General features: G+C 34.7%; 1 protein-coding gene across 5 annotated transcripts in view; it reads left to right on the forward strand.

The window, feature by feature from the left end:
- LOC145677680 (protein GVQW3-like) overlaps positions 1-24718 on the forward strand; it is a 127144-nt gene that overhangs the window by 98973 nt on the left and 3453 nt on the right. For 2 of the 5 annotated variants that reach the window (XR_014129937.1, XM_081748104.1), the window contains one exon: positions 19372-19466. The exons of 1 other annotated variant lie outside the window; for it this stretch is intronic. The gene's annotated coding sequence lies outside the window, so the exon portion shown is untranslated. The remainder of the gene's footprint in view (positions 1-19371; positions 19467-24718) is intronic. 2 more of the 5 variants (XR_014129943.1, XM_081748109.1) reach the window with 1 other exon arrangement.

Genomic DNA, 24718 nt, shown 5'->3' on the forward strand with positions numbered 1-24718 from the left:
TTAACCAGGGCAGAACTCAGTTTGAAGCAAAATGTATACTCTGGAAAACTGTTTCATTTGAAAAGTAGGATGCAGAGAAGCAAATTGGACCTCCCCTGATTTATATATATTTTGTAAACTAGATCACGAGGAACACGAATCTGAAGGCGTTTTGACATTCCGACCTCAGGAACTCGAGATATTAAAACTTAAAGTTTAATATAGACGCTATTTGAAAAAAAAGCACAATATTCTCTATATGAAACATATTATGTCCTGTGAGATATATAAAGGTAACCAAGAAAGTTCTGTCGCTTTTTGTGGAGTTCTGTGTAAAATTGACCTCATACCGTGAGTTGAATGCGAATGGAGATAAGGCGAAGGTCAGTTGTTGGTGTGGGTATATCCGACATTCTACCTGGTTGTGGCAGTTCAGTTACAACGTAAATGTATTTAAGGACGGAGTGAATATGGAACCTCCACAGAGCGTCATAGGGGCGTGTATGCTGTACGAGTTCCAACTTGGATCAAACGCCACTGTAGCGGGGCGGAAGATACCTCAGGCCTTTGGTGAGGGTGTCGTGATTACGCAGACAGTGCAAGGGTGGTTTAGCAAGTTTAAGAACGGTGACGAAACACTCACGAAAGACGCACCACACGTGCCGGAAGACCAACACATGTACAAAATGAGGATCTTCAGGTAGCAATTGAACCGAACAGACATGTGAGGAACTGGTGCTAACATTCAATGTTAGTCGAGAAACCATTCGCCTGCACCTCCATTAATTTGGGAAGCACTACAAGTTGGGTCTATGTGTCCCAGATGATTTGTTTCCGGGCCAGAAGGCTACGCGTGCAGACACTTATGATTCTTTGCTGTCTCGTCTGAGGAAGGAGCCATTTCTGGACAGGATGTTGACATGTGATAAGAACTGGGTCCTGTACGAAGCTCCACGGCGCCGTCATCATTGGTTAAAATTCCATGAACCGGTTCCAAAACAGCTGAAATCAGTAATGCAGCAGAAATTCCTCCTGTGTGTTTGGTGGACTGCTCACGACATCGTGCATCGGGAACTGCTACCGGGTGGTCAGAGAAGAACATCAATGCAACTGTCTACTGTCAGCAGTTGAGCCGTGTTCAAGAAAAACTCAAAAACCTGGAGCCAACACTTCTCAATCGCTAAGGGGTTCCCCATTACGGGACAACGCTATGCCCCACATAGCTAGAATGAGCCGGGACACCATCCTACACCTTGGATGGGAAACATTATTGCATTCGCCATACTGTCCGGACATTATACCGTCCGGTTATCACCTGTTCCTTTCCTTGGACACTCACTTTAGAGGACTCCAGTTCAACTCCGTAGTAGAGGTGCTAAATGCACTTGATACCTTCTTCGCTTCACGGCAAACCAAGTTCTACCGCTAAGGAATCCATGCCCATCCCGAACGTTGGCAGAAGGTCATTGATACTGATGGGTACTATTTTTGATCTTCCAGGTACGTCTTAGGTGACATATCGATGCTCTAAGTGATAGGTCAAAAAGCGACAGAACTTTCTTCGTTACTTTTATATATATTAGACCTACATAAAACTACTGTATAAGTTCTAGTATTTCGAGATCGGGAAATCGGAATGTCAAAATTCGTTCAGATAATTGCTAATTTTGGTCCAGTTTACAAAATATATAAAAATCAAATAGTGTCCTTTTTGCTTCCTGGTTACTTTATGTTCGAATATCTCGAGTTCCGAAATTCGGAATGTCAAAATTCCTTCAGATTCGTGTTTCTCGTGGTTTAGTTTACAAAATATATAAAAATCAGTTGGGGTCTAGTTTGCTTCCGTTTTCACTTGATGTTCGAATATCTCGAGTTCCGAAATTCGGAATGTCAAAATTCCTTCAGATACGTGTTTCTTGTGGTCTACTTTACAAAATATATAAAAATCAGGTGGGGTCCAGTTTGCTTCCATCGTCAATTTATGTTCGAATATCTAGAGTTCCGAAATTCAGAATGTCAAAATTCCTTCAGATTCGTGTTTCTCGTGGTTTAGTTTACAAAATATATAAAAATCAGTTGGGGTCTAGTTTGCTTCCGTTTTCACTTGATGTTCGAATATCTCGAGTTCCGAAATTCGGAATGTCAAAATTCCTTCAGATACGTGTTTCTTGTGGTCTACTTTACAAAATATATAAAAATCAGGTGGGGTCCAGTTTGCTTCCATCGTCAATTTATGTTCGAATATCTCGAGTTCTGACATTCGAAATGTCAAAATTCCTTCAGATTCGTGTTCCTGGTGGTCTAATTTACAACATATATGAAAATCAGATGGGGTCCAGTTTGCTTCCCTGCAGCCGAAAAGTACACTGAAAGTGTCGTCAAAGAAATAACTAAAAAAAAAAAAAAAAAAAAAAAAACTAAGGAAAAAACTAATTTAGCTGTGACTTGTACAACCATCGAACTATCCCTTTCGCACTGTGCTGCACATATTACCATAATAGTCTTGGAGCAAATAAAAAAAGTTAAAACACACATATACATCAATACATTTGTCTCGATCGATAGATGCTTTCACAATTGTTAAAAGGTGTAATTAAAGACAGCAAACATTGTTTCTGCTTTGAAAAGGACAATCCTTATAAAACCGCAAACACGGTCTCGGGCGGCTTTCGCTTTCGAAAAGAGCTTTTGCGGTTTCAGTTTGGAAAACCGCATTTGCGGTTTCGGTTTTGAAAACCGCTTTTGCGGTTTCGATTTTGAAAACCGCTTTTGCGGTTTCGGTTTTGAAAACCGCATCTGCGGTTTCGGTTTTGAAAACCGCTTTTGCGGTTTCGGTTTTGAAAACCGCTTTTGCGGTTTCGATTTCCAAAACCGCTTTTGCGGTTTCGGTTTTGAAAACCGCATTTGCGGTTTTCGGTTTTCAGAAAATCGGTTTTCTCAAAAACCGAAAACCGCAAATGTCACAAAAATTCAACAGCACTAGTATAAAGTTATATCCAGGCCCGAGGCCAGAGAGGTTTGTGTGTGGGGGGGGCACGAATATGTTAGGGGGCAAGTCATCAAAAGTTTCCTTAAAAATATTTTAATTGTGATTTTTGTACTCATGTCTGGAGGGGTCACGAAAAGTTTAGGGAGGCCAAGCCTCCCTAGCCCCCTCTGGCAAGGGCTCCGATCATAGGGGGCCCGAGGGGGCAAGGGCCCCCAAAGCTGATGTGGGTCCCCCTTATTTTGTTTAATACAATATTTGGCATAATTTGAATGCAATTTGTCTTAAAATCCTCATTGCATTGCATTTGTCTTAAAATCCCCCCAAATTTCCAGAGAAATCGGTGCCCTTGCGCTCTTGTTGCGGGTCTGGTTATATCGTTCAATCCTCAAGGTGCTGTATACCTAAGGAGGCTAAAAGTTATATTAATAAACAATTATTCAACGTATAAGCATCCTCCTATGAAATCAAACTTGCGATCACATGCACTAAGTTTTTGCCAATGTCTTGAATGTGTTATTTTGATATTAATTTTATGAGCACATATTAAAAATTTGCAACGGATGCTTGAGTCTCGGAGCCAAGACCTTACCCATGTAGTCGACATCTATGGTGTACGGTATTACCGATGTTCATTACTACATTTCTCTTTAGTTTTGGAAGAAGAATACCAATAATATGCTTTGAAATGAAATGAATGATATGTTTAACCTCCCACGATTATGCACCAAGGCTAAGGGTGACAGTAATAATGAGAAATGACTGAAATGGTAGAATGAAGAAAGTGGGAGGAAACGGAAAACTCCGATAAAATCCACGTATACAGTGTTTTCCACCAAAAAAGCTCGCATGGTGCAAGATGACACCTGTGTGGCTTAAAAACGAGCAATATCTACAGAAAACGCGAACAACCAATTTAGAAAACGATATACTGTAGCTATATGCTACAGGGGCAGATCGACTCACACGGATTGCATAACCTACTGGGAACACATTCACTCCAGCAGCATTTTTACTGAAGCCAAGAATTTCATCTCCTTCTTTTTTACATTCTATAAAAAAATTCAAGTTGTGCCGGTACTTGTGCAAGACTCTTGCGCAAGAGTCTTGGTCTTAGTCTTGGTCTTGCACCCCCTGGTCTTGGTCTTGGTCTTGCATCCGGATCCTGGTCTTGGTCTTGGTCTTGCATGCAAGACCAAGACTCTTGCGCTCACCACTACCTAGCAAAGTGTTTGAGTTTGCTCAGCTCCGCAGCGAGGGGTTCCTGATTCGATCATAACCAAATTGAGTTTGTTCTGGAGAACACCGTGTCCATGGGTTTTCCTAGGAATCTCCCATTTCTTCCGCATTATCATTCCACCAATTATTTCATAGGTGTTCACTTTCATGAATCATATTTAGCTTAAACATTTTTTGTTTAAGCTAAAACGCATAACCGTTTGATATACAATTGTAAATTTCATTTACATTTTTCGCCGGCTTTTAATTTTCACAAAATTTGAATTAAAATTTATAAAAAAAGAAAAACTTATCACAATTAAAGCATCACGAGAAACGAAGAAAAGAACAAAAGTCTTTTTTTCAGACAGCAAGCAATATTGAAGTTAAATAAATAAAAAAAAAAATCCCTTTCAAAAATCTTCAGTCACCTTGGCCGGTCATCGGATTCAAGCACAGGAACTTCCAAATGAAAAGACAAAACAGTAACGACTGCCCCAAGTTTCCAAAACAGACTGTGGTGAAGCGGCATAAAATGAGTCGCAAATTGTCAAACCATCCAAAGGTCTATATCCGTTTTCCGTTTCCTTTATATCCATTTTGGTTATGTCTTTTATTATCTTTCATCAAAATATTTCGCTTTAGTTATGCAGAAATGAAATAACACAATTTATTTAAAACGTTCGAAAATAAAAACTAAACGCAGGAGAGTTTCTTTTTAATTCATGATATGTATTGACAAATTTTATGTGCAATGTGTAACTACATATTTTTACCAATAATAGTTTTATAAATAGTACTATTCCTATTTCTAACACTGTATATGCAAGGAAAGCTAAAATATAATAACTTAAGATAACATTTAGTATACCGATACACAGGGACGTACGCAGGAATTTATTTCGGGAGGGGTCTAAAGCGTTTCGGGGTGTCCAAATACAATTTGAGGCTAAATTATATGAAAATTTCTAAAATTGCCCCTAACAGTAGACAACATTTACAAAAAAGTCGGTATTTCGGGGGGGGGGGTCCGGACCCCTAGGACCCATTCTTGCGTATGCCCCTGCCGATACATAATATTAGCTTCTCTGAGTGTGAATATCCTCCCTAGTCACAAAGGCTTGAATTATGAGATTAGGAAATAACCTTATACTTGTGATTTACTTGTTCATTTGATTCGTTGTGAAGATGATTATACTATAATGAAATAAAAATAATGCAATGTTTACCATTGGGTCAGCTTCCTCATGTAGTACTGCTTTAACAATACGATTTTGCCTACGATTATTGTTACCCATAAGACAAGAAATAATATTAAATCCGAAACGAGACGAATGTTTTCTTGAGTCTCATGGGCCCCCACTAGATCTCAAACACTATTTTATTGTTACCTGATTCATAGCATACAAACTATATATTGATAATGTGCTTGTATGAACACAATGAAGAGCATGTATCATTGTTTAAAGATACACAAATCATTACAATATAATCCAATAAATACGGTTTGAATGTTGTTATATTACACCCTCCTCGGACCTCTCGTGACGCGGAAATATTCGGATAATTTTTTAGATGGAACTAAGACAAAAAATAGGGCATAAAATTTGCACACACATTTACAAAACGAGACTAGTAAATTTTCGAGACGAGGCGAGAAAAGCTTTCTGAGAATTGAGAGAAGACGAGAACAACTTTCCAACGATCGAGACGAGATGAGAAAAGATTTCTGAGAATCGAAACGAGAAGAGAAAAGTTTTCTGAGAATCGATATGAGACGAGAACAGTTTTCTGAGAATCGATATGCGACGAGAACAGTTTTCTGAGAATCGAGACGAGACAAGGACAACTTTCCAAGGATCGTGACAAGACGAGGAGACCTTTCTGAGAATTGAGACGAGGCGAGAAAGAATTCTTCAAGAATTAAGATGAGACTTCTACAAAAATTCCAAGACAAAACGAGTCGTTTTGTGGGCAATAATTACAACCTTCTGAAGATGCATATCAAACTGGAAGATCGCATAGTGTAGCTTACTTCGCATTCAATTTACTTTTCACTTAGTTGTAAACATTCAGTTCAAAAATTTTCCTACGCAAGATGTACAGTACAAGTAAGATATACTCATATCAACTTCTTTGCTTGCCAAAATCAACAACCAAATCGTTCAAAGCAGCAAAGTAAGCAACAAGGCCTAATAACGCCTTATGTTTTAATACAATTCTAAATATACAGACTATGGTTAATACGTAGTCAGCCAATTAGCTTCCAACACAATTACTTTTGTCTTTCTAGATTAGAGCTCGATACCATTTAATTTGAGTTACTCCGGACTGCCTTACAATGTAAGATTAACAGCGAAAATGTTGTACCTTTACTCAGAATCGAACCAAGAACCACGCGCATGAAAGCTATCTACAAGAAACATACTCATATTTTTAAGGGTAATTTCAATTTCGAAATTATCCAGCAAAGTAAATTGAAGTATTACTCAGTGGGGAGTAATGAGAACCATGAACTTGAATTCGTTTTTCCTTCAAGGAACACAATTCTACATCAGGGAAATAAAATTCTAAAAGAAATACAGTGGGTCGATCAATCATTTTCTTGACATCAACCATTTTGTTTGTTAAAGGTATTGAACAAATATTTTAAGTAAGGTCAATGACTAGCAGTAAAAAAAAAAAAAAAAAAAGGTCACTTATATTTCATTATATATATATATTGCAATTGCAGCAATCTTTTGAACTTAAATGGATAACATAAATTCAATATTTTTAGTTATGTCTTCTATTATCTTTCATCAAAACGCTTTAGTTATGCAGAAATGAAATAACACAATTTATTTGAAACGCTCGAAAATAAAAATTAAATGAAGGAGAGTTCCTTTTTAATTCATTATATGTTTTGATAAATTTTATGTGCAATGTGTAACTACAGATTTTTACCAATAATTGTTTTATAAATAGTACTATTCCTATTTTTAACACTGTATATGCAAGGAAAGCTAAAGTATAATAACTTAAGACAACATTTAGTATACCGATACATAATATTAGCTTCTGAGTGTGAATATCCTTCCTAGTCAGAAAGGCTTGAATTATCAGATCAGAAAATAACCTTATGCCTGTGATTTAGTGTTCATTTGATTCGTTGTAAATATGATTATACTATAATGAAATAAAAACAATGCAATGTTTACCATTTCTATATAAAAAAATGTTTCCTATGAAGATCTGAAATTCAGGTGTCTATTCTAAGAGTCTCTGCAATAGTTTTACTATTATTGTTTTTACAGTAAAAATAAATACTACATTCCTCGATTTTCAAATATACAAAACATTGCTTAATCAGTAACACAGTGAACATAAATATACACGTATATATCTGCTGTATTACTGTGCAGTGTAAATATTATGAAGTGAAATTTCTACATAGCGCCGCTTCTTTTCATGTGTTATATGTAGATATTCTCTGTTTTGAGGACACGTTTAATTAGTTTTCGTAAATAACATCGGATTCATGATTGCATTATGTGTACATGCCAAATTCATAAAGCTAGGTAGACTGAAACCCACTATTAATGGGGGACTTTCCTTGTAGTTTGAAGGCCTCAATTCAATATTAAAGCCTACTTTTAAAAAATACGTGATTTCCTAAAATCAGAAATTCAAGTGTATTTCCCCATGTAGTTTTTCATTTTTCTTTACCGGAGACTGCTTGACAAAAAGTGTCTTTCAATCATTATAGTCAAAATGAAATTAATTAATTAAATAAATATATAAAAATATAGCACGTGTGATAGAAACAAATAAACCTATCTTTGAATTGTGTGTCAGTCTTCCAGAGACACAGTCATACAGTAAAAATATATTTTTAGCGTAAATAGTATGTTAAAAATACTAATACAAGTAGATATAAGTGTATATATTACAAAGTTTTCCATATTTATAAAACATATTTTCCATACAAAAATACATGAGTGTTTAATAGAGAAATTTATCTATGCAACTTTTTGTTAGAATTTGCTATAAGAAAAGTGACTCAGGGCCATTCACATTGTTTTTCTATTAAGAAATAAATAATGTAGAAAACCCTGCAGTATTACTCCTTCCACTTTGTTTTGTCCATGAAACTTGCATATCAATAATGTCTATTTTCAATATTCTATTTGTAGAAACCCATCCATCAATCGGCTGTCACATTTGTGGCGAAACATTCGTTTATTTATATGAATCATGGCAACTAGAATTTCAAGGGCCTACTACTATTCTATGTAGTAAGAAAGAAAGAGAGAGTACTAAATAATCCACTATAGTTTGCCCTTTATTTATAAATGGTCAAGATATGAACATTTCTCAAATTAAGCACGCAAAATATATATAATACAAACAGAAAAGTTAAACTCAAGTTCTTTTTTTTTTTTTCAAATATTTTTTTAAATAGGAAAGTTTATATTTTATGATAAAGTTTTGAGATTTTTGAGAGGGCGTTTTCTGATTGATGATTAATTGATTTCTTTTCTTTAAAAAAAAAAATACACACGAAATATATTAAATGAACAGATTTGGTGTCAGGGTCACTTCACCCCATTTTCTACGAATTCTTTTCATTTTATCTGTTGTTGACGAATATTTTATTTAGCACGTTCAGAAGTATTTTAATCGATTTACAGTACTTTTCTTAATTAGGAAGAAAATAAAAGACGAATTTTAAATTTAATCATGTTTTAAAACTGGGCGTTAATTTTCAAGTATCTCATATTTCAAATGTGATGATAGAAGAGATTAAAATAATGCATGAGTCATAACATATACCTATAACATATGCGGCGTTCCAGGTAGTAAAGGCGAACACAAGAAAGGCTCGTTTTAGGGAAAACTGCATTTTAGGCACTTTTATAACAAATGAAATGTAATGAAATCTTTGAGTTTTATGTCTCACGGTTATGTCGGATAGGCTAAAGGAGACAGTGTTGATGACAAATGAATGAAATGGTGGAATGAAGAAATTGGGAAGAAACGGGAGTACCTCGAGAAAACTCACGCACACGGTGTTTGTCCACCACAAAGCTCACATGGCGCGATCTCGAATCGAACGAGGGACCCCATGCACCAGAGGTGAACACTTTACCCTTGAGCCACAGAGCCCCTCATCTTTACAACATAAACATAATGTAGGAAAAGACAAAAGCTGTTTCTTATTCTTATCATTGTGTGAAACTGTTACGTTATAATTTGTTCTTCATCCATGTACAGTATATTCCTTCAGAGTAAGAAGCAAAGTTCGTCTACGTTCCGTCAGGGAAAATACCGCAAAACAACAATAACAGTTTTTAGCATAGAATATAATTTCATCGTTAGATATCAAGCTAATAATGTTTTCTTTTTAGGCGAGAGCCCGAATAAATTTTCCTCAAACAGAGAACCGAGCATCATCCGCTGAAGATATGTGAGAGTCTCATACGTAAAAGCCAAGCTAGATGCGAATTACGTCCATTTGCAACAAAAATGAACCCTCTAGCCGTACTCGGACGATTATTTACGATTGACGATTACGATTGAAAGTCTTAATTATATTTCACGTCTGATAGGTTCACTCAATTTTATGTAAGTTGTTAGGTAACTTTCTTAACTGAAATGCACACCCAAGAAAACGTTGCTGGCTTCACAGTAATTGACTGAATGATAAGAACAAATTTCCGAAAAATGAATAAATACTAAAACAACTAAGTTTAAAATTGTGTTAAGCAGTGGTTCGAGTTCGATTGACCTTTGTAAATGAACGGTTGGAAGAATTCTCAAATCATCGATTTTCCCGGCAAAATGAAACATGAAAATTCATCAAAAACTCGAATTTGATATATTTTTTCCTAAGACTTTCTTCATTAACATAGATACTCGAATAGCAAAAAGTATGCTTTCTGCGGCTACCATAAAATATTAATAACTGAAAAGAGATGTACAGAAAGAAAGTCATGTAGTTGGACAGTTTGCATATCTATTTACTTATTTATTTATTTATTGCAATGTCTTATAATTTTTCATCAGTTTCGTTCAACAAGCGAATTTGTTTTCTGTCCAGGCTTTCAGAAAACACGAATATTTCCACTTTGTGCGATCTGAAATTTGCCTATTGCCTGGAAGACTTTCTAGTTCTATAAATGGGGTAATTACATTTGTGGAATGCTGGTATAAACTCCATTAATGGTGACTGCATCTAGCTTGCCGAATTCCTTTTTAATTCAATAAGGTAAGCATTTTAACCAGCGATATGCCTCTACGGATAGAAAGGAACATTATGAGCTTACGTTTAGTCGTAAAGAACGCGTAGAGAATTAAGTACATATGGACTATGTAATCTACGGACATGACATGTTGTCTACGTGGAATACACATATTACAAAAGATAATATGTAACACCCCTAGAAATGGTTTTCATTTTACTATTGTTAGCACGATTTTTTAAAAATCATTTTTCTGCAGCAATATACAGTATCCACCTCCTCAGCAACCGAATTCATATCTAAGTATTAAAAGTTTCTACTATGTAAGCTGTGTTGCAGTGTGCAGCAGAATTTCATAATTGTTTAAACTTGATATATTAGTACATATCTTCATAATAGCCAATATTATTTCTGGTTATTGTATGTTTGTAAAAAGAACAATATGATATTTTATTCAGGGTGGACTATTTACCTTGAAATGCCCTTATGATTTTAAAACTAATTAATAAAGTTCAATGAAACTTTGTGACATGTAAATATCAAGCGATGGACATTATTTGACATGTTCTGAAGTAGCACCAGATTAACAGCGTTGCCAACCCAACAAAATTGATTTTAAAATAGATCGTACTAATCAGGTTATTACATATTTCAAATTTATATTTTTAGAAATTAAAATACCACATCTATTATTCAGTGTTACAAACTAAGGACGCTACATATCACAAACATCCGTAAACATCCTAATTTTGGAGGTCTCTACAACAGTAGTTACGCAAGTGAGATGGGTGTGTCAATGCACATACCTCACTGTCGAATATTATAACCATGATATGATGTATTTATTACAAGTAGGAACAAACTTACAAGAGATTAAAAATTTTAGTCTTCCAAAGGTTTTATTTCGAAACAGTGCATAGAGAAGTAGCTATCATATCCAATCACCTTAGTGGTTTTCAATAAAGGTAAAGATCATAGCGCCGTTCACATCAATATAATACCTCAACAGGAGATATGTAAGAACACGGGTAGAGATGGCTTTACTGCTTAAAATAACGTAGTTGTGGGAAATTGCTACTACAACATTACGGCAATAGTATTGTAAACTGTAAATACAAGTTATCGTAATTATATATTTTTAAGTAGCATTGCAAACTTTACCAATTTTCATCTCATCTCCGAAACGGGTTGAGATATCAAATTGCTTTAAATGGCATTATAATCTATATGTTTATTGGGAATCATCTATCATATAGTTGGATGTGATACTTATCTACGTTCTTTTTTGGAATAAGACATTTCCAAGAAAGTAAAATTTTGTATCCCTATAACTTTGTACCTATTTGTAACAAGTGCGTCATAGCATACTAGTAATATTGTGCATTAAGGTACTTTTGATGTACTTACTTGATTATTACTATTGTTGGGAATTAAAATTTGGATGTTTGTAATATTGTAGTGTCATTAGTTTATACTAGTGAAAGATAATTGTGGCATTGTAAGTTTTTGTTTAATATGTAGATTTGAAATATGTAATAATTCGACGTAGTGTGATTTAACAACAAAATACAACTTTATGTTGGGTAGACAACTCTACTAATCTTGATTAATTGTACAGTATGTCAAACAATGTTTTCTGTCGATATTTACATCTTACAAAATTTCATTGAATTTTATCAATTAATTTAAGAGTTACAAGGGCGTTTGAAGATAAATAGTGTACCCTGTATATGAGGGATGACTTTAGAGATATAATAAAACGAAACCATCTTCGTTATTTTATTAAAGTTTGATTCTAATTCTCTATTGATATGAAGAATCCTTAATTAAAGATGATCTGATCATGATATCGAACTATCTATATACTTCATTCGATATTCGATAATTTATTCGATATATACAGGGTGGTAAGAAACTATTTGAACAAACTTCGGGAGCTGATTGCTGACACCGAAGCAAGCAAAAAAGTCCTGTGGAACTTTCGTCAGTGAGGGATAGTTTCGGCGATATAAGGGGCCGAAAGCGTGGGAAAATGAACTTCAGAGGGCTGCAATTCTAAAACAACAATACGTAGAGAGTGTGGTTTAGAACATGACACTCGAAGTCATACCTGCTCACTGAAAAATGTATGTTTCAATCCTCCGTAAGATGTGTGTGAGTGACTTCCTAAAGGAACGTAGGGATTCCCTATAACCTGACAAGTAATCTCTACGTACCTTATTTCGGTGTCAGGAATCAGCTCCCGAAGTTTGTTCAAATAGTTTTTTTACCACCCTGTATATTCGATAACCTATTCCATTCTATAATAAACTTTCTCATCTGACTTCTAAGAAATTCGGCACACAATATTTGAAAGATATGAAATTGGAATCTTTCGAAAATTAATGTCTTGTATGATGGTATCTTTTACTTTCGTATCTTTTATAACTTCTTCCTACACTCGACATTTAATAGGTATTCATTAAAACTTCTGCCTCCTTATTTCTATGAGATACTCATATCTTCATTACGAATGTAACTAACTTTTATAATTTTAGTTAGATGTTTAGATGTACTCTCGTTCTAAAACTTTTACTACTACTACTACTACTACTACTACTACTACTACTACTACTACTACTACTACTACTACTACTACTACTACTACTACTACTACTACTACTAGAGGAAGTTCGGGTATTATGGAATAGTCAGATAATATGGAATACCTCATTATTTCGCCTGTTATGTGTTTCTTCCAAGCGAAGAGGAAAGAAACTACTAACTCACGTTCCCATGATGCTCTACAGTAAGTTTCCTTGTGATTGTGACATTCGTTGTGTTGGTAGACGTGAAAATCTGATTTCTTATTCGTGAAAATTTTCATAGGTAAGTGTTTTACAACCTGTATTTTCCTATTGGAATGTAATAGAACAACAATTCTTTGTTTACTATGACGTTGGATACACAGAGTGGTAGTTTGATAAGTGCCATTATCCTATACGCCTTCGAATGCGTTTAACAGCTTTTTCGTTTTCAAGATGGCTTGGAGGGCAATATGGAATACCTGCAAGAAAAACATGGTATTCCGTATTCCGTATGGTATTCCGATTACAAAAATATCTATCGGTATTGGGCAATTAAACGTACATTTATGATGGCAACAATGCTAAGTGTATTTTTTATTACAGCAAATTTTCAGATGATACAAGAGGTGAGCTTGGGTCCAGCGTTCATCATGTTTAATGTGAGTACACAATGACTGCGCCGATCCTGAAACAGAGTATTATATTTGTGACTTTTGCAAGTAATCACATTCAGTTATGGCTTGGCATTCAGGAGTTTCATATATTGTCACTGTATTCATTGTATGTACAACAGAAAACTAATTTCTTTTCTATATAGCATTTGTATTCCATATTACCCGAACTTCCTCTATTACTACTACTACTACTACTACTACTACTACTACTACTACTACTAATAATAATAATAATAATAATAATAATAATAATAAAGTCAACAAGTTAATAAACAGGCAAGCAAACCCAAAGAAATGTGAATCGACCATAAATGCCAAGAAGTAGAGGAAAATATAAACAAAAGAAATACAGAAAAAGCCTACATGGAAATAAGGAAAATATTTTCGTGAAATAAAGGCAGAAATCTGTCGTGCTACAAGATATAGATTGAACGAACACAAATTACGCAAACATTGGGAGGAATATGTGCAAGAATTTTAGGAGAAATACAACCTAGACAATGTGGTGGATGATTGAAGACAAAAATTAGAGTTAAGTGACTGAAGTCTTCAAACTTTATAGAGTGAATTTGAAAAAGCATTAGAAGAGAAGGAAGGGAAAGCTTCGGGAATAGTCCATACCAATCAAACTAATAAAAGGATTAGGTATATCTAACTGAATAAATTACTAAGTAAATTGTAGAGCTTGCCTGTTGTTTATCGCATCACGGGCCCAATCCTTCTGTATTTCTTTCTGGTGGTTCATATTCTTAGTGTTAAGATCCATGGAGAAGTTGCCAAAATCCAACCCAGAATTAACTTCCAAAAAATCCAGGTTAGGTACGGTACTTTTTTTAAAAAAACAATAACATCAACAACAAGAGTTTTTTTGTTAATTCAATTAAAGGTTATATGATATTGGCCACTGAAGAACGTTGATACAATGAAATTGTTTGAGAACTTTCCGTTCAAATTCTTAATAAATTACCTTATGTTGGTCAAGTCCTTGATTTATTGCAGATCTTCAGTGGATGTCTCATATATTTGTGTAGTGAGTTTTAAGCTATAATCTCTGTCTTTTGCTCCAAATGATCCCCAGTTGAATAGTACTTACTCGTTTTTGTAAGAGTAATGCTTGCATTTTATTTTTTATTTTCTTTTTCTCTCATCATCATTTTTATTATTAACATTATAGACCGGGATGATATAGAAAGAGGAACGGAGGGGATGTACAGGAAGCAGATGAGAATGCATAGCCATAAGCTAATGAAATTGTTACAACCAATACAGTTATAGAAGTTCAATTAAAAAAAAAAAAAGAAGAAGTTGACAGTAATATAAATGAGAGCAGCGAGGGGAATTTTGTGATTCAAAGTAGCTTATATAAAAAAAATACAAAGCAACTAAAGTGTTGTTTTGGTTTTATATTTTTGCATATTTTAATAGAAAAGAGACGCATTCTTATCTTAGAAAGATTCTTTGAAGGGCGCTGCAGAGAAAACAATTATGACGTTGCGTGTATTATCCAAATTGTACATACATTTGCATAAAAACTGAAATTGATCCTAGTATATACGTATAATATATATGACAAATGAATTTCGCATTGCCACAAAACAGTAAATCGACTGACGTAAAATTTCATCATACTTAGTATAATTAGAAAATAATATTCCAATTACAACCTAAGATAAGCGCTATTAATCTCTTCCAGTTTCTTCCATATTTAATGATGATACTACATGAAAGTACTGCATTAACGTTGCAGATGTACTGCAACATTCTCATTGCAGAACATTAAGTACGTATTCCTGAAGATCTTTTGAAAAACATGTTTCAAAATATGATAAATATGTTTTATTTTACAAACGTGCTTTAGAATTCTTTTGAGTTCTGAAATGACGACACATTTATATAGATTGGAAAACGATGGAAACGGCTGCTTATGGATTTCATTACATGCTGTGTAATGTATTGTGCGTAAAGATATTCCAGACAGTACTCTCTGTCATATGATTGTCAGTCACTGGTTTCTAAGAATCATGATGGTGAAGTATACCTGAGAAATTATGATATAATTAGAGCAACCTACATTATGCTTTATTTTTTGCTTAATTATGCTTTATATTTTTCCAAATTATGCTTTATTGTTAATTTCAATCATTGTTTTACATTAATCGTATAAAATGTATGATATTTGCTATACATTAAATATTCCAAATATCTTGATCTATTTATCTTCATATTTAATGAACTTTCTACTTAATGCACTTGTAAAGAGATGTGCTATACTCGAGTCAGTTTTTTTGGCGTGGGAGATCCGGGTTCGATTCCTGGTGGGAGCTCATGCGGTTCGGATTCCACGTTAATCAGTATGTCCCGTCTTATATAGCCTCGCTGCTGAAAGGGACGTTAAACTCAAAATCAACTCAACTCAACCCGAATCAGTTTTTTTATCACTTATGTGCGCCTTAGAGGTGCATATATACAGAAAGGGAAAGTAAAAGATGCCACCAAAAATGCTCAAGTTCAAGAGGTACACATGTAGAGTTCTTATGCACTTTTTGTATATACATTTTGAATCATCCTAGATCCCAGCCCCCGCCAAGTGAACTTTGTGGTGGACAAACACTGTGTGCGTGAGTTTTCTCGGGGTTCTCCAGTTTCCTCCCACTTTCTTCATTCCACCGTTTCATTTTCAAACGGTAAACTCAAAGATTTCATTTCATTTCATTTTTGAATCATCCTACATAACTGTGCAGTTACACTTAGAATAAAACTATTGTTTATTCATTGTTGGCAGAAAGTTTTCTTCTTTTCCTTTTTTCTTTTTCCACTTCAGAGGAAAAGTTTACAGAAATAAAAATAATCTTTTCATTGTTGCTTTGTTGTGTTCTCAAAGGTGCTATATATATTAATGCAGTATGTTAAACTTGCAGTTAAACAGAATATTCCAAGAATTGTGCTATATATTTTAAATTATCCTTTATGCTTTATTTTCCAAAATTATGCTTTATTTTGCTTTTGAAATTGGTTTCTTCTGTACCCTTAGACAACCACAACCATGCTGAAGGTACCAACCATATGTGTAAACTTCTGTCATGCTTTTTATGCTTTTGGATTGCCCTGGATATAATGTATCATCTTATATATGGTATAATACTCATATGTTGAGTCGTACATACTAGTAGTGTTATAATTATCAGAATGTAACCGCTTTCCGGATCTGAATTGCTATCCCAACGACGAGTACTTTCAGGAGATCTGAACTTACCTGGTTAAGACATTAAACAACATTTCCAAAAAGGGATTACAGAACTTTTCCCGGATCGCCCTCAGGTTTCAACAATGAGATGAGCATCAAGCACCCAGAGTTTCGGATGTCTCGTCTCGAAACCCTGACGGACATCCAGATGATCGCTCAGACCACGACACACAAAATATCAAGGCATATGCAGCGAAAACACATTAAATAAAAGAATACTATGCTTATTTTTTAAATGCTCTATGTAAAAAACTATATATAGAAGAAAAACAATCACAACATTAAATACTCAATTATTTTCACAACATAAAATTAGACCTGACATTTTACGATGTTGTAGCCCCTTAAAATTGTATCATATATATATGAATGAAATATTATATTTGGGGGTTCACCATAAACACTTTTCTCACACACCTGACTAATGCACATTGGGGTTAGTACTGTGGGGTAACACTGAAAGTAGTCCCAAGACGTAGATTCCTTGCGGCTATTCTGAGAATGCACCAAAAGCTTAAGGTTAGGTATACATGGAAGGAATGTCTGTCGGCACGATATTAAAATTAAAAAAAATAATAAAAAAACACGGGGAACCGTCTACTGGTTCGAACTGGGTCGGTGGACCTGGAACTTTACTAAATGGGAGCTAGCCGCTATGCAAGTCCTTAAGCTGCTACTACACTGAGAAAAATCCGTTCTCCGGACAGCGGTATACTGTACAAATAGACGGAATCCTCTTGCTTACTACAGAAATCAGTATGGAGCATACGTTATCCATATACTCCATACGCACTGCCCTTAGATGTTACATCATGCCGTTGCAGGATGTCTGACATCTAACAGTTTTCCATATTTCACGTGGATGTACTTATGTTAATTCCTCAGCTATATGTTATATACATCCATTTGTATGTGTGATCCTGACCACCTATATTGTTTCATACGGAAAGTACGTATAGATATAACACTTATACGGAAAATATAATAAAACATGCGCTTTCAGTTATACGTCTGATGTACGATAAGACCAAAAACTAGAGGAATGACGCATGTAATCTACCTTTTTGAGTACGGACAGTTTTTTTTTTTCTCAATGTAGGCTTGTGCCCCTTTGCATAATTCTATAGCGAATTAACTGAACATTTTGGCTGTATCGACACACGGAGAGAACTCCTAGAGTTGAGGTGCTCCAGGTACAAGCTGGGTTGACCAACTGTTCAATGTTGGCAGTTTATTTTAAAATGTTGTCAGATTAAACCACCTGTATGGATATGCAAATTAAATGTTGAAAGAATCTGCGTTAATTCACAGTTCACTGACCACAATGTGGAAGAAAACAACGATAACTTGAATGTGAGAACTTCTAGATAATAACTGGCTGAACAATATTGCTAGACAACAGTTTGGCTAGGTTGCAGCTGTCCATGCTAGTATGTCCACAAGTACAGTAAAACCTGTCAACTTGGCCTCCTCTCTAAGTTGGCCACCTGCTTATCTTGACCTGGTTCGTCTTGAACCTGCATTTCTCCATAAGACATTCATTACTTATTACTCTGTAAGTTGGCCACCTGTCTATCTAGAAAGTTGGCCGCATTAAAGCAATGTTTATGATGATGATGATGATGATGATGATGATGATGATGATGATGATTATAAATTTACCTGCGTATCTTGGTCACGCAGTATACCGTTTTGTTGTTTCTCTTAACTCTTATATTCCCATATGAGAGTCAGATATTCTGTATTTGTGACTGAAGACAAAGAAGTATGGATTCTTATAATTTCTTCTTGGAGGTCATTGGTCAAAATATTACCCTGATAAAGGGGTGGTGAAGGAAGGTTTGAATAAGATAAAGCACATACAGGAATTCAGGAAATGGTTGTACGTATTTGTTTTCCCTGGTTGTTTTGGTAAAATCATTAGTTACATCGGATCCTTTCATCAGTAATTTCGGCAAATTCTCAAAGTTCAATCTAACCATGTCAATTGTCAACCATTGGCAACTGACGGCTTGTCGAACGGTAGAGGAGGTTTTGAAATGAATTCCCTTAAGATTTTCTCAAAGCATCTTTGCTCCGAGGGAAACACCTGTAGCTCATTAACAAGAGGTACCATAGCTAACTACAAAATTAGAACGTGCACATGTCAAAAAGAATTAAAGAAATGTCTAGAATGAACCAACATGAATAAATTTGTTAACTGATTCGCTATTTTTCGAAAAAAGTCAAGCTGCATATAAATTGTTCAATTTATAATTTTGTTTTTCTTGTTTTCAATCTGAATAACTCAGTGTGCTACAATATCAATTTCAATAAACTGCATACATACATATGTTTCTACTCTATGGTTGTTTGTGTTATTGTGTTAATGGACATTTCCTTTTTGATCGAAGGTTGTAATTTAAAGACATCATTGTGTAGAACTAGCCTTCAATATACCACATACCAAAAAACTCAGAAGAGTATTTTTTCGTTACAGAGATACAACGCTTCAAACAATGGAAAAATTAGTTGCTTACGTCACGGCAGCACAGACAAGGGTTTTGGCGTGACGTCACAGGTCCGTATCGCTATGTGAGTTGCGTTGGAAGCTTCAAGGAATCTCTTCATATCACAGTTTCTTACTGCAAATTACAAATAAATTCAGTAGAATAATGAAAGGAAAAATGGCAAAATAAGTAATACACTTACTGTATATAAACGTAACGTATTAATAAGACCTATTTTCCTAGTTTGAAATACACTAATGGTCATTTGTAATGTTCTATCATTACAAATATTTTAGATACTTATACACTTAAGCAGAATTACTTTACTATTGTATTAACCCCAAAACATTCGAGTCTCAGCACTATATCAGTTCATGGGCAGATTGAGAATATCTAGGCCATCATATTATAGCTTTTCTTTATTTTGAAGATTTGTCGTGAATCTCCATGCTATTACACTACGGCTACAATAAACACTTTCTCCCACCAAAAAGCTCTTAATCCATTTAAAAATATTCATATCCTATTACGTCCTTTCATTTTTTCTACTATTTACTCTGCATATTAGCAATTGGTCACCCCACACCATTGCTACAACTATTCTTATCTCATCTTAATACTACAGGAATTGTATTACATAACACTTTACTTTCTTACTATATTTCTACAAGAGAAATGCTTTTATAGTCACCGTGGTGGTTTGAAGCTGAAGAAAGCTGTAGCGAATAGAGGCAGACAGATGGTTAGGCTGCAGAGAGTCCATTATAAACAAGATGAGTGCTTTAGAATTTTTCTTGTGACCTAGGCGCCGGTTCTCAAACCTAGGCAACATAATAATACAATTTCATACATGGGCCTTCATAATTGTATTTTTGATTTAACTTATTTAGGAGTCAGACTCCTATTTCCAATCACCCTGACTACCTGGCGTCCAGGATTTTTCGAACCTGAACAAGAGAAATATTGACAGAAATTCATTATGTGTTACTTATGTTGTTACTTTGAAACTTCAGCTTTTTCTTTTCAATAACCTCACACGAAATAGTATTCTAAGTATACAAACATAAATTTATTTATATTCTTTCTCCCCTTCAGATAGGCCCATATCCACAGGAAGCAGCCCCCCTAAATTTTTACTATCCCCTAAAATTTTCAAGGTAGGCTTGCAAATAAACTGTAATATGCTTGGATTAGCCTCCCCTAACTTCTACCGAGCCCACTACACTTTTAGGGTGGCTACAAGCCTGCCCTCAGCTCTGAGGTGATTATGTTTGGTATATGGTGGTACATTTGCAAAAGATTATATCGTGAAAGTATGCGTTTGTGTCCGAGGTCCAGAAGTATTAGAAACAAAAAAGGCATAAAAGCAAAGGTTTCAAGAGTTCAGCCTTTGCTAAGTTTCGTCCAGTAGATTGATTTCTCTTATACTGTTTCACTCACTGGAACAGAATATTGTGATCATTACTCATCATGACATCACAAACATTCATTATCAAAGGACACAGTAGATCAATAGTGGAGCGCTCACCTCTAGTGTGAGGGGTCCCTGGTTCGAATTCAAGCCATATGAATTTTGTAGTGGACAACATAGTGTTCGTGGATTTTCTCGCGATTCTGACGTTTCCTCCCACATGGCCGTTCCCCCGATTCATTTATAATCATCCACTCTAATCATCCGTCTCCCTTTGCCTACAGGACATATTCGTGGAACATAAAATAAAAGTAGATATTTCATTTTATTTTATTCAGATATAAGCCACTATAACTAGTTTGTTATCATTACTGTGAGACCACATCTGTTTATTTGTTGGTCTAAATGCTAACTCATGTGCTCAAAACACTTCAGCCAATATGTAAATGTTCACGTGGACTAATGTAAACAATTTACGGGTATGTTCCAGAGGCTAAAGAAAACGATAGTAAGCGCGAAGATATTATGATGAAATAATATTGTTGATGTGTAAAGTAGTTCGATAGCATTATCAGAATGTTCATGAACATAATTATCATCGTAAGTTTGTGCGTCCTTGTGTTGAACTCAATGGAGAATTTAGATTATTTTTACTTGGAGAAATGTTTTTTTCATGTATTAATTTCCTTCGGCTTGCACCTGAGCTCATAACTATCGAATCCACGATGAACTTGCATATAAGAAATTAGCACTCTACTATCAAATTACTATGCTTTTATATTGTTGATTTTTTTCTTAAGAATGAATAAAATTCGCTTCGTAAGGTCGGTCGGTGACCGAAACATGAGAACATTAATTAGTTTCTTACCTCAGGCTGCAAACAATGTCAATAATATAGCAAATTAGTATACTTCAACTTTGTCCTAAGATATTCAAGTATATTCAAATAATTAGTAATAAATAAACAGCTTGCTTTTTAAATAAATCTTAAATTCTGTTACTTTTCTTATTTTTTGTGTTATTAGAAACGTTGTACACATTTGAAAAAACATGCTAAGCCGTTTCCCTAGTGAACGGTGCAGACCTTTTCCCCTATACCAACCTGTGACGTACAAACATGGTGGTCGTTGTTTTAAGCGCACGAGTAGCAGACCGGAATTCAATCGCAAATTTCGAATGGTTAGAATCGTCGCATGAGCGAAAGGAAATGTTCTCTGTAATCAGCTGGCTCTGAAGTTTTTTTTTAGAGCAATAAAAAAATCAGTGGAAATGTCCATTCAGTGTACCAGATTAGTTTTCAGGAAGAGAACGCTACATGTACTGTATTAAACATATTGTACTAATTTTTCTAGCACTGTATATTGTTATGATTGCCCTATATACATTATTTAAAAGTAGCTGTCGTGCCATTACTTATTAAAATTTTACAATCAAGTAATGCTAGCAATCCTATTCTAAAAATACACCAATCACACTTATTTTCTGTAAGTTGGCCACCTGACTAAGTTGGCCACCTGACTAATTTGGCCACTTTCAATGGAACCGATGGTGGCCAACATAGGAAGGTTTCACTGTAATTGAAGAAAACACTTATTTTAGTTCCAAATAACTACTATATAATATAGTCTTTGCATATTAATGAGTAAGGAAGAAACACTGAAGTGTCCAAGTAAGTGAAATACGATTTCCATACATATAGTTCAGAAAATGAACGTGTTCTTTGTTATTCACTAAAATCTTCTTACCGCAAAACAACGTTTTACATATAATGTATTGTGAACGATGAAAGACTCTTTTGTTCGAATTCGTGGGAGAGAAATTGAGTTATTAGCAGTTGCCATCGAAGAAAAGAAATTATTTGCGTCACAAAAATTAAGTATAAATCGAAGAGTGGTTCTCTTCCCAAAATATCCAGAGCATCCACAAAAGTTACTTATATGACCTGGTGACGATTATAAGAATATTCTAATATTCGTTATTCGGATAATGAATAATTATCCAAATATTAAAAACGAACACTCAGATATTCGAAAATTAAACAAAGCAGAAAATTGTTCCAATAATGATTCAAATAAAAATATTCAAATAACTCTAAATGCATAACACTTCACACATTCATCTACTAAGTCAAGGCCTACAACCACGATATGATGAGTTTGGAGTATGTTTTTCCTTGTTTTCGGAAATAGGGAAATATGAACATATGTAAAACAGACATATATATTAAATAACTAGAAAACAATATGAAGTGAATAATTACCATTGCAAATGAATGAAATTTATGTTTATTAAGTTTTATAGAACTACTCAAAAATAGAATTAATCACAGATAAACAAAGTAATAACGCTTGATTCACTGAAATGAGTCGCTTTAATGTTTTCAAATCTTTGTCAAAGCAGATGATCCCTGCTTTTACAAGTAGGTTGTTTAAAAACATTGGTGATACAGATAGGACCTTTTAACAACACTTTTTATTTTTTCTTTTTTCTTTTTCTTTTTCTTTCTTTCTTTGTTTCTTTCTTTTTTTTTTTGTTTGTAATATTAAGAACTGAAGTACATAATGTTATTTTATTTAATTTTAGTTTCAAAGTTCTATCATACTACAACTCTCCTGCTTCTCCTAGTGGTGGATGTTTTGTTTTATGTCTCCATTTGTTACAGCAAAAAGATTGCGGATCAAAATCGCATTCAACTAGATTGAGAAACGGAAAGTGTTGCTGAAGTCTATCCTTCAGCACTGGAAGATATTATAAAATCAAAGTGGGATCAACCACCGAATCAGGACCAGCTGTGAGAAAAAACATCTAAAAGTCACTGTTTTGATCCGTTGTATACTTCATTTGGTCTTACTCTGGAAAATGAGAGTAAAACAAACAAAAAAGTTCCAATAAACATAGGGCGAAAACCCCATCGTTTACGTGTTATAAGATGCCGAAAACATGAAAAAATGAATTCTAAAGGTCCGTAGCTCCAATACTATGGGACCTACTGTAGTCGGGTCAAGACTTTACTTACGAACTACTATGTGCTCTATCCAAAAATACATGTTTTAGAATACTAAGGTACTCACGCAACAATTTTTATGGAGGTAGTTGGAGAGTACTTTATATCATAGGCCCATAGTCAAACTTCCTCTCTAAAATAAAATGGTTGTGGAAGCACCTCAGCACTCAATTTTATATTAAAACTAGCATGTGTCACCCACATGTTACTGCGTGTTACCATATTTTGCGTTCGTCATTCTGCATCTTTCATACGGACTTCATCTCAAGTCGAAATCTCATACGAAGTTCGAACACATCATGTGGGCATCTTAAAAGAAAAAACTATCCCCTTTTTCTTCTCTACTAGTCTATTTTGAAAACCACTGTAACACTATTTTGCTATTTACAGTAAAATGATAAGTCTAAACACCGAATGTTACGTGTTTATCTCTATCGGGATTCCGAGATATGGATATCTTATATTAATTGCAAACCCATTCACCCCTTTCATGTCAAATTTCCAAAAATCCTTCCTTACGTTACAAAACCTTGTCACAAAACCTATGCAATATAAAAATATCAATTGTCTAGGTACAGCAGTTTGGCCTAGGAGTTGATCAGTCAGTTAGGACTTCTTTTATATAAAGAGACTAGCCTTCGGCTAGCTGGGAACTTCCTCACATGTATCTGCCCTTAAAGGATTCAAGATATGACCATCTTATTTTAACAATTGCGACCCCGACTTCTTTCTCACCCCGTCTTTTGTTCCCTTGAACGGAACACACAGACACACACACACACACACACACACACACACATATATATATATATATATATATATATATATATATATATATATATATATATATATATATATATATATATATATATATACCTTTTGGGAGGGGCACATTGACCTACCCTTTAAATTTGTGTGATGA

This window comes from Thermobia domestica, chromosome 2, assembly GCF_964235325.1.
Source record: "Thermobia domestica chromosome 2, izTheDome1.hap1.1, whole genome shotgun sequence".
Lineage (NCBI taxonomy): Eukaryota > Metazoa > Arthropoda > Insecta > Zygentoma > Lepismatidae > Thermobia > Thermobia domestica.